Genomic DNA, 18,392 nt, shown 5'->3' on the forward strand with positions numbered 1-18,392 from the left:
TCTCTCTCTTGATTGGAATTTGATGTTTTTCTTATGATTATACTGGGGTGATGGGTTTGGAGAAGGAAAGCCACAGAGCCTTCTTATAGTGCATATTTTATCAACATGACTTATAAAGGTTGATGTTGACCTTGATCACCTGGCTAAGGTAGTGTTTGTCAAATTTCTTCACTGTGAAGTTACTTCCCCTTCCTTCTTTTTATAGATACTATTTGGAAGGAAGTCACTAGGAACTGCCTAGACTTAAAAAGCATCTACATAAATTATTTGGAATTCTCCTGCGAGGAAGTTTTTTCTATTCTTCCATTCTTCTCTTTTATTAATTTAATCATTTATTTGAATATGGACTTGTCCCTTTGACATACTTCCATCATTGTGCTGTTTTTTTCTGAGCACTTCTTTACATGTTCTCATTAAGGTGCTCTGGCCTCATAGTATATATTTCCTACACCTGTCCTAGAATCCACCATTTCTCAAAAAGCCTGGTTCCTTGTACTGGAGAACAGCATAAGAAACCAGTATTTGAGAGCTGGTGTACTCACCACTAATGTGTTGTTGCTTCTGGGCCCTCTTTGTGGAAAGAACAAGGAAGTACATGTGCAAATAGTAACCCATGTAATATAAACATATCTATAATTATTTCTATATGTAACCAACTGTATCTATTTTACCTTAAGTATGAGTTCATACTGATATCTCCAATTCAAATCCATTACCACACAGATTATTCTAACTTCCTTTTCTTGTTTCTCTGTAAACTCCCACTCCAACACTGAGAAACCTGGCCCTCAGCATCTGTCATCCATGTACTTAATTGTTCAGTTCCAGTACATATGCATAGCAGTATTAGAAATAACCTGTACCCCAGGGAAAATAACTTCGTCAACTAAAGTACAGGGCCTATGCACAGTTGATATGCTTTTAGTTTTACAGACTCCGCTCAATGCCTCTTTTTCCTTGGTTTTGCAGTTTGAATATGATATGCCTATGTCTGCTTTTCTGGTTTGTTTTACCACTGCTGTTTCAGTTGTGTTATTATTTTACGATTTATCATGTTTCCTTTTCACACCATGAGCGTGGCCCATGGGCTGGATTCTGGTCTGAGTGGGCGGACTGTGAGCTTGCTGAGCAAAGCAGGCAGGGCTCGGCCGCTACCCTCTATAGGTAAATTCTGCTGCTTCGAGTGTGTAATGAGTGAGAGGTATATGAAGGAACTTATACAGGGGCTGCAAGAGGACGAGGACGGGTCGCTATGAGGCACGTAGGGACCACAGAGAAAGGCAGAAATGGGCCCCAGTCTCAGCTGACCATACTTACAAGACAAATCCCCACCGCGCGGGATCACGAAAGCCGGGGTTCCTCCTCAGACGAGAGGCCACGCGTCCCCCGCAGCAGGGCCATATGGGGTCTGGCTCTCCTGAGTTTTCTCGCCGTCGCGTCTCCGCAGGCGAGCAGCGCAGGCCCCGATAGCCCCGGGCTGAAGGCCAGGCCTGAAGGGCATGGACTGGTAGGGGGCCGGTGTGGCGGGTTAGTGCCCACAGGCGCCGCGCGACTCTTGTCTTCCAGGGTGCTTTAGCCCGTCCTGGTGTCTAGCCAGGGAAGGTAGAGACCAGTTCACCGGCTGGGGTCCTGGAAGCCTCACCGCCTCCGCCAAATTCCAAGCCAGTTCCCACACGAACGCGCCACTTCGCCTGAAACCAGATCTCGCGAGATCTCCCGAGTGCTGCCGGCCCTAGCCGGGCCCGTTTCGGTAGAGAGAATTCTGGGAACCCTGATTGTCGAAGTGGTTCCAGCTGCTTACAGCACGGAGGACGTGTGGAATCTGATTCCCAAGACCTTTCCAGGTACTGAGAAAGTATTTTGTCCTGGGCTAATAAAGCTATTATGTTGAAAGCTATATGTTTTCTATATGTTGAAAAATACCTTAAAGGGCATTCTATTATAACATATCCATGGGTTATTTTCTTCACAGAAAAGAAAACAAAACTATGTCTTAGTACTAAACTCATTTTTTATACTATACTTAAGGATATTTTTCTTGCTGGAACATATAACTGTTCTTGCTTTTGGCAGTGCGGTGCAAATGCAGGGACACTTTACATATAGTGTGAAAGCAGGTGCTAATGCCATCACAATGGTTCATCAACCGTCTGAAACTCTCAAAGATGTATTGCTCTAGATACTTCATTGAATAAAGTTTATTAAACCTGGTAAACTTGCCTGTCTCCATAGCGCTTTTATAAGATGCTTGAAAATTTATTTGATTGCATTTAAAACTGTATTTGAAGAAAAAAGAAAAACAAGCTAGCAAGAAATGAAAATGAATCAAACTCCTTTGAAGGCAAGTTGGAAATAGAAGCGGCATAGTAAGAAAAAAACTTAGGCCAACATTGACCAAAAGTATTAAAAGAACACTTGCAGGTCAGGAAATAAGTTATTTTTTTATTGCGGTGGTTTGAGGAGTTTTTAATGACTACTAACTGAATCAAAGACATAACAATCAGAAAATCAAGCCACCTGCAATAGACAAAGTTCCCATAACCCATGAGTGAAAGATCTATGTACACACGTACACATACACACACAATGGCTTAGAAATTATAACCAATAGAAAGAGAGAAACATCAGGTTAGATAATTAATTCTTTGGGGTCCATTTAGAAATATGATCAAATGTGCAAAAAAGAAAAATAAGCAAAATTTATTTGATTGAATTTTATCTTCAACATGAAGCAGTTGTTGGATATTTTCTGCCTTTTTTCTTTACTTTTTTTTTTTTTCTGTGACAAATGAGTGAGAATAGCTCTTGAGGGAAATCCATTTCCAAAATGCATTTATTAGGGCTTTACTCAAGTGCAACGAAAGAAGATGAAGTGACAAGTCAATTTTAATATAATATGGGTTTGAAAGGATTTTTTTCCACCTAGAGTAATTATGAGCCAATTTACCAATGCTCAATCTATTACGAGGCCTAGAAAACTCCTGATTACATATTAAAATAAAAGAACACTATTTTTAGGAGCACAACATTTGAAGGCCTAATTCTGAATTGAGGAACTTGATATTCATGCTCAAAGTCAAAATCTGATGTTTATTGAGAGGGAGAAACAGAGAAAAAACACATTTACTCATAACTGTGGTTCAGCAAAAAACTGCTTCAAATTTTCTACTTTCAACAAAAACCATGTTGAATTGCATTTAGAAACTTGTTTAATCCTATCAGCCTTTTCTCTACATATGTAAAATGGGATTATTAATGTTTAGCTGGTACAGTTGAAATGACAAGTAAATAAAGTAAGTGCAGAGCCTTGGCACCTATCTAAAAGTAGGTACTCATTAAACACCATTCCTCTCCTACTCCTTTTGGGAACTTAAAAGAGTTAATGACAAGATTTTTGTCCACTTCAGCCACTCACAAATATGGCCATAACCCATTTTCAAACAAAATATCTCTACTATGATTCTCAAGGCTGTAACATTCCTCTGTGAACACAAAATTCTGTCCTTTCTGTTTCTTTTATTGCCATTGAAATTATTCTCTTTCTTGTGTTGTTTTAATCATACTTTGCAAACAATATTAAACATCAATTAGTGTCAGGCACTGGGCAGGCACTGGCAAAAATAAAATTAAAAGAACTCAGTGCCTGAATTAGTTGATCTCACAATTCATTTAAACATAAGCAAATTAAATACCTTAAAAGAGAATATAATATAAAAAGGTGTGCAATTTTATTTTTATCTCCCCACTTTTATACCCACAGATACACCTGGTAATACACACATCAATTTTCTGGAAGCTCAAGTCTTTCATGTCCTTCCTTCCAAAACATCCATTCTTTGGTCTCATTGAAGCATCTTGTTTCCTCACCTCTCTTCATTTTTCTAGTCATGAAATTCATCTCATATAAGTTTATTCCTTACTGCCATTCACTTTGATGATACTCTGACTAGAAACTTCAATCCCCTCATCCTACTGGACAAGTCTTGTAATTCAAGATGGTAATATTTATACAATGTTGTGGTTGGATTTAATTTACTTCCCGGTCATTATATGGTCATTTTTAAAAATAAATATTTGTTTAACATTTACTATAAATAGAACTTACTACAGATATTGAGGATGTGTAGATAATGCAGATTGTTTTATTAGTTACCTTGTACTTATTTAAGCTGTCAACAATTAAGTTTTTTCAGTTTTAAAGTGGAACTATTAATACTTACATTGCTTGGCTTCCATGAAGATTAAAGCATCTTCATCTTCCGTGAAGATGTAAAACACCTGACATATAGTCAGATTTGATATTTATATTATTCCTGTTGTTATTAATACTAATCTAAGTATTTCAATCATGGTGGCAGCACAATTGTCCTGAAATACATTTACTAATGGGAAAGCACAGTAAGGCCAAGTTTACCCTTTGTTTTAAATGTTTACTGTACACCTGCTCATCTTCTTTTCTTAGCTATCAGTAAATCATTACAGATATGACCACATATAGTATAATTATCTAACATTTTAACATTATTGTACATTTTTCAGAAGAATAATTTCTAGGAAGAGAATGTAAAGTTGCAGGAATACTAATGGTCTAGAAGTTTGGCATTTCTCCCAGAAGTGCTACAGATAAACACCTGAACACTTTCTCCTTCAGAACCAGTAGGTTTAAATAGAATTCTGTTTAGGTTTTTGAATTGTGACATATGTTAATCTCAATGAGAGTCTCTGCATGAAAAGAACGTTAGCAGAATTTTAACATGGTATTATCAGGATAACTTGCCACTTTGCTGTAAATATGCTATAAATATGCTGACCTTTGGGAATTTAAACCTATAAGAAAGAATTCAACAAACTATAGTTTGATGACCTGAGACCAACCATTATTCATTAAGGGGTCAATAACACCTCACATATTTTCATAATTCATATCAAATATAATATTTATATTATTATACAATAAAATTTATATTAAAATATTTTAATTTATCATAACTTTATTTGCAAGTGGTATCAAATTTAAAAATTTACTGACAAATAAATGTGGTTTAAAATGTATTCGAAATTAAAATTTTGACTACCAGTAAGTAAAGTTTTCTGTATCCCTATCAGGTGTTCACAATTAATTTTGATATTTGTTAAATACATTTTAAATATAATGAAAGTTTATCTGTTAAGATTTCTCTATTTAACAGTCATACCAATATTTTAATGTACAGAACCAGAATCAACAAGAAAGTCTAAAAATCTGTCCCTGTCTCAATGGGTAGCATAGAGGTGGCTTAGGCTCAGTGCTTCAGTCCTCAAATTATGGTTCTCCTTTCATAGAAAAGGGGGAGAAAAAGAAGTAGGGAGAGATAAGCAAGAAGGAAGAAAGGGAGTGAGAGAGAAAGTGGAGGAAGGAGAAAAGGAAGACAATAGTTGAGAGAAAACCTGGTCAGCTACTTAGAACGCATTCCCTTTGCCTAGCCACAGTGTTAAATAGGGAAACAGACAAAATTTCAAACATTGGTCTATTAAAAACTAAAGATGACCTGTCATATTCAACACACTGTGTATGGTGTTACTGCTATTTTTTTCCTTCCTTAATAGGAAAGCTCCTGATTTAAGTTGTCATGGAGGAGAACTGGCTACTGAGTGTGTGTATGGTACCTCCTCCCTCTCTCAGGTACGTCAGATGTCAGATACTTCATAGGTATAGTCCCAGCCAGACCAATGGTGTTAATTTAAATGATATCCTGAGACCCCTTCAATATCACTATTATAACTCCTCTAAAAATATAAAATAGCAAAAAATACTTTTTATAACTTGGTGGTTTTCATATTATCAGGGCTGTGAGAGATTAACATACAGAGGAGAGAAACAAGGATGTATGTGTTAATTCAAATAACTTTAAGTTTTAAATAGTTCCTCTTTGTTAAGTAGATTACCCTTCACAGCATGTGAAGACAGGCATCACTGGTGTTACCAATATGGGTAGTAGATAACTCATTCTTGAGCTTTTGATACTGCTCAATTAAAATATCTTTTGAATTAGATATCTGAGGAAGGAAGATTATCATGAGTTGGAAATAGAAGAAGACACTATTCCAAAATGTAACATTTAACCTTACAACAGCCCTAGGAATTAGCTATACATATTGTTTCACTTAAAAATAAGGAAACTGAAGCAGAAAACATTTAGAGAGTAACTTCATTCTAATGATTATGGAGACACCATGGATAAAAAATTCTTTTGAAAAACATAACCAGATGAAGGAAAATATCTTAAGTTTGATTGTATATTATGATGATGCTGACTTACAGATTCTTGCTCTGATATTTTTATGAGGAGAAATAGACCCTCCAGATTATTCAGCTTTTATCTATAAAGAAATAGCCCTTGTGGTAAATACAGTGCAGATAAAATGTATCTATAAGGACAATTGAACTTGTTTACTGAAAATATTTTTTAACAAAATTGAATTTATTCACCTAAGTCATAAAATGAATTCACTGACTTGAGTTGTAGAGAACAAAAGTTTTCTCTAAACTGGAGCCACGATACAAGGTAAAGTATATATACCTACCCATATGTACATAGACATATTCATGGAATATATCCACACAATTGTTTACATATATGTTCCAAATACCCCACTCTACCCCAAATACCTCATTCAAGGTACCACTCTTTATTTTAGTTTCTAAGTAGTAAATTACTTGAGCCAAATCCTATCCTGCTCATTTAGACAGAGATGAATATACTCCTGGTAAAAATTGCCCTACTCTAACCTGTGCGCCAACCTGACTGGGGCATCCAGAGATTTGTGTGTGTTCCCAGAAAAATGAATCCTCCCTTTGCCTCAAGCTGGACCCTTGCAGACTGAAGGAATGAACACCAGGAAGGCCATTGTTGTATACTGTGCCACCCCAAACTCCCTGTCCAACAACTCCAAAGTATTTATGAGAAATTTTGATGCAGAATGTACTAGATGAAAGAAAAGAATATGAGTAGCAAAATCACAGAAGGGAAAATAAAGCATGTTAATTGTTCATACATGAGCAACATGTTTCTTATCATTTATTTTAATTTTCTTCACTGATTATTCTCCTTAACCTTTGTAATTTAGTTTCCTTTTTCAGTATGCTACCCAAAATGTTGTACTGAAGACCTTTTGAATTCTAAATCTAACCTTTCGCTAGGTCTCTTGAACTTTCTGAAGTTTTTAACCTTATGACTGTACCTCCGTAACTTCCTCTCTGGACATTTGTTGCATAGGATTATCCTACTCCTAATGAATTGTCCTTTTGTTTCTCTATTCTTTCACTCAGGAATCTGATTGATTCCTGAATTTTACCAACCTCTGTCTATACTAATTTATTCCATACCGTTACCTCCAGACCTAAATTCTCTCCAAAAGGTCAGTCACAAATTGCAAATTCCAATTGGCTTCTAGTGTCAATATATAAATGTGCTAGCATCGTTTCACTCTTAATAAATGAAAAAAAGAAGACAAAAGTAATTCTGTGCATAGTTTGAGTGTGTGTGTGTGTGTGTGTGTGTGTGTGTGTAGTATAAAAAGCTGCTGAATTTAAGTTAAGGGTATATTGAAGTTCCTTGTACTATTCTTACAATTTGTCTGTGAGTTTGAAATTATATCAGTTTAAAACATTACCAGAATAAAAAAATACCAGTTGAATCTGTACTTCTTTCTCTCACACATCTGTAAAAAATTTTCCATATTGCTCATAATCTGGATTTGAGAGTATACTCATTATGAGCCAAGAGTCGAACATTAGATTGTTTGTTTCAAATCCTGGTTGTTCCGTTTACAACTAATATGACCTTTGCTTATGTACTAAACCTCTCTAAAATAAGGGCAATACTGGTATTTATTTTATAGGATTATTGTGAATATTAAGAGAGGTAACCCACATAAAGTGGTTAGCTTATCATAAGAACATAAGCATCAGTTTATACAGTTATTAATATTGTTATTTTCCCCTGTACCTTCTAATCAGCTCACACATTTAGGAATCCTACCTCTGCAATACCATTATTCCTTTCCTCAATCTATTCACATTATATGGTATTTACTCGTGAGCATTATTGCAAAGATTTTTATTACTCCCTGCCTCCAAACCATGTTATTTATAGCTGCTGGATTAATAGGCCTACACTACAGTTCAAATTATGTATTTTGGGGACTTCCCTGGTGGCTCAGTGGTTAAGAATCCACCTGCCAATGCAGGGGACGTGGTTTCGAGCCCTGGTCCAGGACGATCCCACATGCCTCAGAGCAACTAATCCCATGAGCCACAACTACTGAGCCTGCGTGCCACAACTACTGAAGCCCGTGCACCTAGACCCCGTGCTCCTCAACAAGAGAAGCCACCTCAATGAGAAGCCTGTGCGCCTCAATGAAGAGTAGCCCCGGCTTGCCGCAACTACAGAAAGCTCGTGCATAGTAATGAAGACCCAATGCAGCCAAAAATAAATAAATAAATAAAATTTAAAAACTGTGTATTTTCCTTTGCTGATGAGCCTTTATTATTTCCCCATTGCCTCCCAAATAATTCAAGGGCCTCAGCTTGACACTTGAAAGCCTTCCAAAATATGGCCTCAATATACTTTATACTATTATTATCTCCCCTTATTCTCTACAACTATCTATTACTACAGTCAGAACACCTGATACTCTACATATATGCCTCTCACTTGCCTGCTTCTGCCCCATTCTCATGCTGTGCTGAATCCCTTTTTTGTCTTGACTCCTCTCCCTACTTAGAAGTTTCTTGTGTTCAAATCCTTCCCACTTGTATTAAGTAAGGTGACAGTAAGGCAACTGTTGTACAAGATAAACTCCCAAATTTCAGTACTTTAATAGACAATAATTTACTTCTTGTTCTTGGAAATCCCCAATAGGTACCTCTGCTTGGAAGACAGCTTTCTTATAGAGGGTAATTCAGGGACCCAGTCTCCTTCAATCATATGGCTCAGACATTTTCAATTCATTACTTCCAAGGTTACTATGCTCATCTGTATCAGGTCAGTGGAGAGAAAAGGAATGTGAATGGTTTTATGGGCCAGACCTGGTGCATATCATTTTTGCTCCCATTCCATTTTCAACAACTTAGTCACATGGTTACACTTGACTTCAATGGAGTCTGGCAGTGTAACCTGGCTGTGTGCCCAGAAAGAAGAAGAAACAGGTCTTGGTAAATACTCTCTGCCACACTACATTCTGTGTACATTTCAAATATTCTCTTTTCTATGAAGCTCTTCCTATACCTTCTAGGAAGATGTCATGTACAATACATAATACATACAAGTGAGCACAGCAACAAATTTACATTTCTAAATTTGAGTTTGATTATTACAAGATGTTATTAGTAAAAAAAATTTGTATTAAAATTGTTATTAAAGTAGATTGTAAAACAAGATCATGTATCCTCTTTACAGAATCCGTATAGAATAGAACATGTATTCATCTGTATAGAATAAAATACGTATTCATACCAGATGGCAAATAGATGAGTTAATTAATCTCTTAAGGTCCCTTTTGACCTTCTACTTCTAATGATTTAGGGACTTCCCTGGCAGTCCGGTGGTTAAGACTCCGCGCTCCCAATGCAGGGGGCACAGGTTCAATCCCTGGTCAGGGAACTGGGAAATAAGATCCTGCATGCCACAGGCACAGCCAAAAATAAATAAATGCTTTTGAAAAGGTATTAACAAGTGTCATTTTGTTTTCTATTGTGACAACGTACACAACTTGTATCAGGTTTTTAAGCTTTCCAAATGGCAAAGCAAATGGCATTTCCATAGAGTAGATGTTTCTAACCAATGTTCACACTATTTCACTGAATTAAAGGGAACTAAATAAAACTGAAGAGCATAGTCTCCCTATCTTATTACGGAGAAGTAAACCTTAATGCAATTTAATAATCCAAATTGTATTGCCCAGATTTTGAAATTATGCTATGAAAGCCAACTGTATTGCAAACTGAATCAGAAAATGTAGAATGTAATGGGCCTTACCAGACAATACTGTGCTTGGTGTTTTCACTAGCTCCACAGATAGCTTTCTCCAGATGTTGCCAGGCAACAACAGCTCATATGAAGAGATTTCTTGTTCATAAAATAAACCTTGTTGGTAATACAATGAAACTCAAGATTTTTACCTCCTATACAGGTGGAATTACAAGTAAAATAACTTTAGTTATAATCTCAAAGAAAAGAATCAATGTATAATTTTTTACTAAAATTATGATGGTGACCTTAGTAGAGAGATTTGTAATCAAAATGATAACCAGTCACATTAACCATATGTATGCTGTCTGTATCAAGGAACAAAATGGGAGATTTCAAGAAGAAATTTTCAAATTATATAAATAATACTTTATATGAATAGGAAATTAATCAGAGACAAATTGATGTAGTGGCCCTTGTGAAGAATTATCAAACTTACAGTTAAAATTTTAGTCGTTGGGGGCTTCCCTGGTGGCGCAGTGGTTGAGAGTCCGCCTGCTGATGCAGAGGACACAGGTTCGTGCCCCGGTCTGGGAAGATCCCACATGCCATGGAGCGGCTGGGCCCGTGAGCCATGGCCGCTGGGCCTGCACGTCCGGAGCCTGTGCTCTGCAATGAGAGAGGCCACAGCAGTGAGAGGCCCACGTACCAAAAAAAAAAAAAAAAAAAATTTCAGTCGTTGATACTAAAGAATGCATGATGCAACAGAATTTTGCATTTGGACAGAAGGCAGTCACATGAACATTGGAGTAGTATACAGATAAATGAAATACAACATGAAATATAGAAAAAGAGATTTATGACTTCTCCATATTTCGGACAGAGGTATGCATGAATATGTAACCAATATATTTGGAGAATATTCTTCAAAATATCATATAATGGAATGAGCATTTAAAAAAAATGATCTCTAGCAATAATTAAAATATAAACATTTCCTATTCTACCCCTCTCTCTCTTTGGGTGTATATATGTGTGTGTGTTTTGTTTGCACAAAAATTTGTTCATAAAAAAAACTTTGAATACTTCATTTTGTGTATTTCTGATACATAGAAAAATGTTACATATCCTTGTCAGATAAAGAACTGCAGAAGAAAATAGGTCAACTGAGAAAAAAAAATATGGACATTTTTCAGTGTGAGTCAGGAAAATGCAAATATGATATGTTGAATACAAAAAACTTTAAAAAATATTTACCATGGCATGTGTATTTATATTTTTTAAATTCCTGATATGTTTAAGCACTTTACACGTAGTATAATTTAGATGCCAGTTCATTCATATCTTGCCTTCCATTTTTTCATATGCATGTAATTTCAAATGTGACTATCCTCACCCATGTCCACTCATAAACTTATTCCTCTCAATTACAATCAGTTCCTGTTATCTAGCTTGACAGGGAACTGTTGTGTTCTCATTTTACGAATTTTTTCTGATTCTAATCTAAAACACATATGGATTACTAATTTTCAAAGTACAGTAGTATAGAAATTATTTTAGCATTAAAATGATACTAAGTAAAATTACTACTTTTCTTATTTATAGAGTTTTACAGTTTTTATTAATTTAATCATCATTTATTAAAAGCTTAGAATGTGCATGGCAATAATTTAGAGTGTTTAAATTACTGTCTTTTTCCTCAAGAAGCATAAATTTTGGTTTTATATTATATAATTCAAAATAGAGTAAAAATTGCAAAGAGAAAAAGTATAGTGTCCATTGTAGAAAAAGATCTATTCTCCAAGGAGATTTATCACAATAACATTCTTTACATTATGGCAAAATCAAACCATGTTATTGGTCTTTGATGTCCTGAAGACTCCATAATACTTTAGAGTATTCTTTGTGTTCTAGAATTTCTAAGATTTTTCCCCATCTCTTCACAAATGTCTGAAAACAATGAGTAGGTAGAAAATTTTCATGTTACTGAGGCACATGTTTTAATTTTCCAAATTTTGAAATAGGGGTGTAACTCTAGCGGTGAGCCTAACTGCAAAACTAACCCCTCAGCATTTATATCTCTATGCTACATGGCTACATGGCTGTTATAGTTTAATACTCGAATCCATGTAATCCACAGTGTCACATAGTGAAGTATCTATTATCATCTTCATTTTGTAGCTGAATGAAGTCAGGAAACATCCTGTGAAAATTGTGGGATGAATCATTTGTGAATATTATGTATATTTGAGACTTCCACTTCCAGAGTGAAAGGGTAGCTGGTATCTGACTAACTGCTGAGAACAGCTGAAAAGCTGGACAAAGTACAGAAAGAGACATAAAGAGAGACAGAGAGACACAGAGAGAGACAAAGAGAGAAAGACAGAGAAAAAGACAGGGAGGACTTGAGGAGCCAATATCCTGGAGAGACTATGTATGCATTTTCTATTGTTGCTGTAACAAATTCCCACAAATGTATCAATAGTAGCTTAAAACAACTACAAATGTACTATGTTACAGTTCTGGAGATACAAAGCCTAGAATGAGTTTTAGGAAGCTAAAATCAAGGTGTTGGCAGAGCTGTATTTGTTCTGGATGCTTTTTACATATGTGCACATGTAAGGAAAATTGAATTAACATTTACCTAAATGCCAAGTATTCTACCAGTGAAGCAGTATGAAGGAAAGGAAAAAAACTAAGAAAAGATTATTTGTCTCTAGCTCCATCCTTCAAGAGACACATTTTATGGAGAAAATGTGCACTGTGAAGCATTGCTTATGGTGACCTGGATTTTGTTTAGTGGAAAGGAAAAAAAAATACCAACTCCTAGGCTAAGACTGACATGGGAAATTAATTTTGCCTTACCACAACCCTATAAATTATTGTCACTTTAATTTCATCAATAAGAAATATGAGAATCCAAAATTTTAAATAAATTTCCTATTAACAACACAATTCAACTCTTTCAGACTCCAAAGGATGCATATTCAGTAATGTTTAAATAATACATAATCTTATGTCCATATTGGAGGCAAAGGAAAAGAAATTCTTTCAACTCAATAAAAGAAAAATACTACCAGGGAGAGGCTTCAAGGCTATTTATGACCTACCCTTAAAAGTCTCATAAAGTTATTTCTGGAGTATTCTATTGGTGAAGCTAGTCCGTAACACCAGTGCAGCTTCAAAAGCATGGTAGGAATAGAGTTCATCTCTTGATGGGGGAATTAAAAGTAAGAAATGGACATATTGATGACATTCATCATAAAGATGGGCTATCACAACTTCTGGTTGACTGTGGTCAATGGGAAGTTGACACCAGAGACATGAAGAAAGAGAAAATATTCTAGCATTTATTCACTTGTTCATCCCCTGTTTGATCATGGATTGCCAGTACCTTCCTTCTTCAGCCTTCTTTTACCAATAGGCATAACCTCTACGCCAGCTACAAACCTTTTGGGTTCTTTTACTCTCTCTGTATTCTTGACCCTTCAGTCCTAGGCGGTACTCAAAGATTTCAACTGTTGGGCTTCCCTGGTGGTGCAGTGGTTGAGAGTCCGCCTACCGATGCCAGGGATACGGGTTCGTGCCACGGTCCGGGAATATCCCACACGCCGCGGAGCGGCTGGGCCCGTGAGCCATGGCCGCTGAGCCTGCGCGTCCGGAGCCTGTGCTCCACAATGGGAGAGGCCACTACAGTGAGAGGCCCGCGTACCACAGGGAAAAAAAAAAAAAAATGCGGAAAGGAAAAGTCATTCTAACAAGGCCAATGGTGACTACTAATTCATTTAAAATATTATATGAATATTAAACACCTAAAAGAATTATGGAGGACAGAATGCAAATATCAAAAAAGCCTAGATATATATAAATAATAACCTAACTAGCAAGCAAATAATTGAGGATAAGGTCATAGGAGTAAAGGAGCTGACTTTAAGACACTCAGATTTCATAGCAGAGAGTAATTTGATTCTCCCTCAAAATATTTACTCTATTTCAATGTTATCTATATGTGTTCCATTCATATTTTCATCTTTCTCTCCATCCATGCATTCTACAACAGATACATCTTATATGTTCATATAAAGATTTCTGTACACATGCTTACCCAGTATTAATGACGTTCATGAATGGCAGGATTTGTATTGGTTTTTTATATGCTTTTCTGGCTTGCTTGAAAACTTCATTATGTGAATGTATGAATTTTTAAAAACAAAGAGAGATTGTTTTAAAAATAAAGACTGAAGGCAAAGATATTAAAAAATATTGATAATGACTAAGTCTATCTAGTGGAGATGGATGATTATTTTCTTCTTTCCTTTTTCCTGAATTTATGTTTCTCTCTGAATAAAAATAATAAAATATTATAAAATGAAAACTGAACAGAATCACTGAACTGAGTAATGCGTTCTCCTTTCTTTCAAAACTCTGTTTTTTGCAAATCTCAGGTATGTATATTAAAATCCCTTGTCAGGGGCTTCCCTGGTGGTGCAGTGGTTGAGAGTCCGCCTGCCGATGCAGGGGACAGGGGTTGGTGCTGCGGTCTGGGAAGATCCCACATGCCGCGGAGCAGCTGGGCCCGTGAGCCATGGCCGCTGAGCCTGCGCGTCCGGAGCCTGTGCTCCACAACGGGAGAGGCCACAACAGTGAGAGGCCCGCGTACCGCAAAAAAAAAAAATAATAATAATAATAATAAATAAAAATCCCTTGTCAGTGTCCCATGTATGATCTATACATTTTAACAAGAATTAGAAAATTACTTGATTCCATGGCAATGAGTCTGTCTAGGGAGGCGGTCATTTGGGAGCTGGCATATCTTTTCATAATCCTTAAATTAGACCTCACTGGTGACTATCTAGACATAAAGATGAGTTTTACCTCTCAAGTCCTGTATACAGCATCATTCTTTTTAATATAAAGGAGAACAATCTCCTATTATGCAAATATATGTATTTGCTCCCTTTATAATTTTCCCAGGAATCAATTTTGCTTTCCCTTTATATCTTAAAATGCTTAAGTATTTGACTAAATTATTTTCAATTTTTATGATCACATCAACTTGAACAATTGAATTCAGAGTGTGGAGAAAAATGCTCATTAACATCCTGTTTCACTAATTGATTAATTGTTGAGGTTTTGTTTTTGTTTTTGTTTCACTGCAAATAAAGGCACTATACAGGGATTAAAACACAAGGAATGGGATATCCCCATGCCATACATAAAAAACATTGTGAATTAGAACTTTATAAAGATTTTAAATGTATTTTATTCTGGGCTATTTCATTCTTTTTAAATCCAGATTCTTAACAGCCTGTAGCAGCCTTTCAGAAGCATTACAATTTCTGCCAATAACCTTTCACCAAAAAATAATTTCAGTGAGCATTATCACTCAATGTAACCAACAGAAACCAGAAATCTACTTCAAATGTCCTTTAAATCGCTAAAGATGAATTCAAGGGGATACGAAATATAAAACCCAGAAGATGAGGCCTGACTTTGATACTTACTTCGTCTGATAGAGCAATTTTGTCTCTATATAGATCTCACCACATAAGAAAAAGGAAGGGGGAAAGGAAGCTGTAATGTGTCACCTTATCTAAATAAGGTACCTGTCATTTCTGGAATTTTGTTTAAACTGTGATAGATGTTCTTATTCAACAAAAGGATCTCTTTTCTCCCTAGAAAACAGGTCTTTTAAAGAGAAAATAGTACAAGTAAACCATATTTTCTTCTGGAAATTCTATGAACGATGGAAATTTACGCCTTGATTAAAGACAGCCCAGAATTTAGAGGGAAAGGTACAAACCACCCACAGGTGACCAAGGCGGTAGTTTCTTTTAATGTGAGTGTCACATTGGCTTATTACTGGTTTTTTCCTGCATGTTGGGTTACCTTTAACATTTTTCATTATATTATATTTTTTATACATTTGATCTATGTGATATTGTAATTTAAAATAAACATATATTTGGTCTTTGTCAACCTTTCTGACACTGAGCTTCTAAAACCCTTGGAATTTCCTAAGTGATAAGAGCAATAAAGGTGTCTTTTGTTATGTTGAATGAGGTAACTTTTGGAAAGCACCTAAGGACTGAGGTCTGGTTGCACCTAACTTCTGCTTTCCAGGACAGCCAACTGTGTGATTAGAGGATTAGAACCTCCAGCCCCATTCTCCTTGAGCTTCAGGGAGGGAAGAGGGGCTGGAGATTGAGTTCAATCACTAATGGCCAATGATTTAATCAATCAGACCTGTGTAATGAAGCCTCAATAAAACTCAAAAGAACAGGGTTTGGGGAGCTTCCAAGTTGGTGAACATGTGGAGATGCTGGAGAGTGGCAGGCTCAGAGAGGGCATGGAAGCTCCTCGCCCTTTCCACATATCTGTCCTATGCATCTCTTCCATCCTGATTTTTATCCTTTTATAATAAACCAGTGATCTAGTAAGTAAAATAATTCCTGAGTTGTGTGAGCTGCTCTAGCAAATTAATCAAACCCAAGGAAGGAGGTAGTGGGGGTGTGGCAACCTCTGATTTAGAGCCAGTTGGTCGGAAGAATAGGTAACAACCTGAACTTGTGACTGGTGTCTGAAGTGGAGCATGGGGGTGTGGGGCAGTCTTGTAGGACTGAACTATTAACCTGTGAAATCTGATACTAATTCTAGCAGATAGTGTCAGATTGAGTTGAATTCTGGGACACCCTGCTGATGTCTTGTGGGAAGACCTACTCCCCACGCACACATACACACATTGAATTGGAATTGGGTCCAGGAACCCAAAAGAGTCTACTTTTTTTACCTCCATGGAATTTGGAGAATTTATTTTTTTACAGAAAAATATGCTAAGCAAGTTACAAACTATAATTTTTTACCTGGCTAGAGCTGGAAAGAAATGTAGGAATTTTTGTTAAACAACAGGTGAATAATATCAGATCTGTTTTATTTGTTTCTTCTCCAGCTACTCTTCTTATTTCTGGAAATAGCATCCTATCCAAAGAGTGAGTTAGAGATCCATTTCCTCAACCACATTCCTTTATAGTGATGGTCAAAGTATAGACAAGTGTTCAACAATCTGCCAATCTTAATTCACCTTCCTGCCTCTATCTATCATGGTTGAAGGTTTATATACAAGACAAGAGGCCAAATAATTACCCCCTCTGACTTTTCAAAATTGGAACATGGATTGGGGGCAGGGGAGTTGGCAATGGATATGAGCCCATAGTTGTTGGTAGCCACAATGGTATTAAAATCTCAATTTTAACTAAGACAGATTTCAGCTGCTTGCAACTAAATGCCTAAAGATTAATGCAAGTATAAAGAAAATCAGATTTCTTATGCCTAATTTTAGTGAGTAGGTGGAGTAATGGCAGAAAATGAAACAAATATTCCTGGTAAAGTATAATAAAACACTGAATCAGCATTTTTTAACATAAAATGCAATGGCCATGTGAATACAGTACACAGGCAGATAGACAGAGAGATGATAGATGCTAGTTCCAAAGATGTAAAATATTTTAACAATCGGGATACCATCTACCTTATTTTTTTCTATACCTCCTACAAATGACACTATTTGAAATGTTTTCCAATTCCTTTTGAAGTACGTAACATCAAAATCATTGCCTTTTTACTTGCATTTTCATGATTATTTAGTAATACAAAATAGGGTAGTATAGACTTAGACTTACTTAGCACCCCTGGTAAAAGCTGAAACAGTTCCATTGTAATGAAAACTTAACAAAAACTGCAATGTAATATATGGCTATATACTAAGTATATGGAATGAATTTAATCATCTGGGATTCTGATGCTTTTTTTTTTTTTTTTTTGCGGTACACGGGCCTTTCACTCGTTGCGGAGCACAGGCTCCGGACGCACAGGATCAGCGGCCATGGCTCACGGGCCTAGCCGCTCCACGGCACGTGGGATCTTCCTGGACAGGGGCACGAACCCGTGTCCCCTGCATCGGCAGGCGGACTCTCAACCACTGCACCACCAAGGAAGCCTCCTCTGATGCATTTTTAATCTTAGTATTTAAATACCTTTTCCCTTTGGCTAAAGCCTTTAAGCTATATATATCATATAATATGACAAGGAAAACCTATATGTAAAAATAATTTTTGCATCAAACCTCATTATTTCATGATATTGCAGATTATGCATGATCATTCTTACCTCTTTTTTCTTCAATAACAAAACTGGATATATGAATTGCATCTTAAATGTTATGTCCTAAGTGTTTTAGAGAGATACAAGAGTACAATCTCAAGTCTATTTCTGCCACAACTAGTCTAACTATATTATTCTCTCCTTTCCTTCTCTTTTTCCTGTATTTATTCTCTCTTCTTTACCTGTTTTCTTTACCACCTCCTCCTCCTTCTTCTTCTCTCTGTCTTTCTCATACACTTACATCAATGGAAGATAATGTCAGCTGCTGAAATAAAAAAATAA

Source organism: Pseudorca crassidens, chromosome 6, assembly GCF_039906515.1.
Source record: "Pseudorca crassidens isolate mPseCra1 chromosome 6, mPseCra1.hap1, whole genome shotgun sequence".
NCBI classification, from domain to species: domain Eukaryota; kingdom Metazoa; phylum Chordata; class Mammalia; order Artiodactyla; family Delphinidae; genus Pseudorca; species Pseudorca crassidens.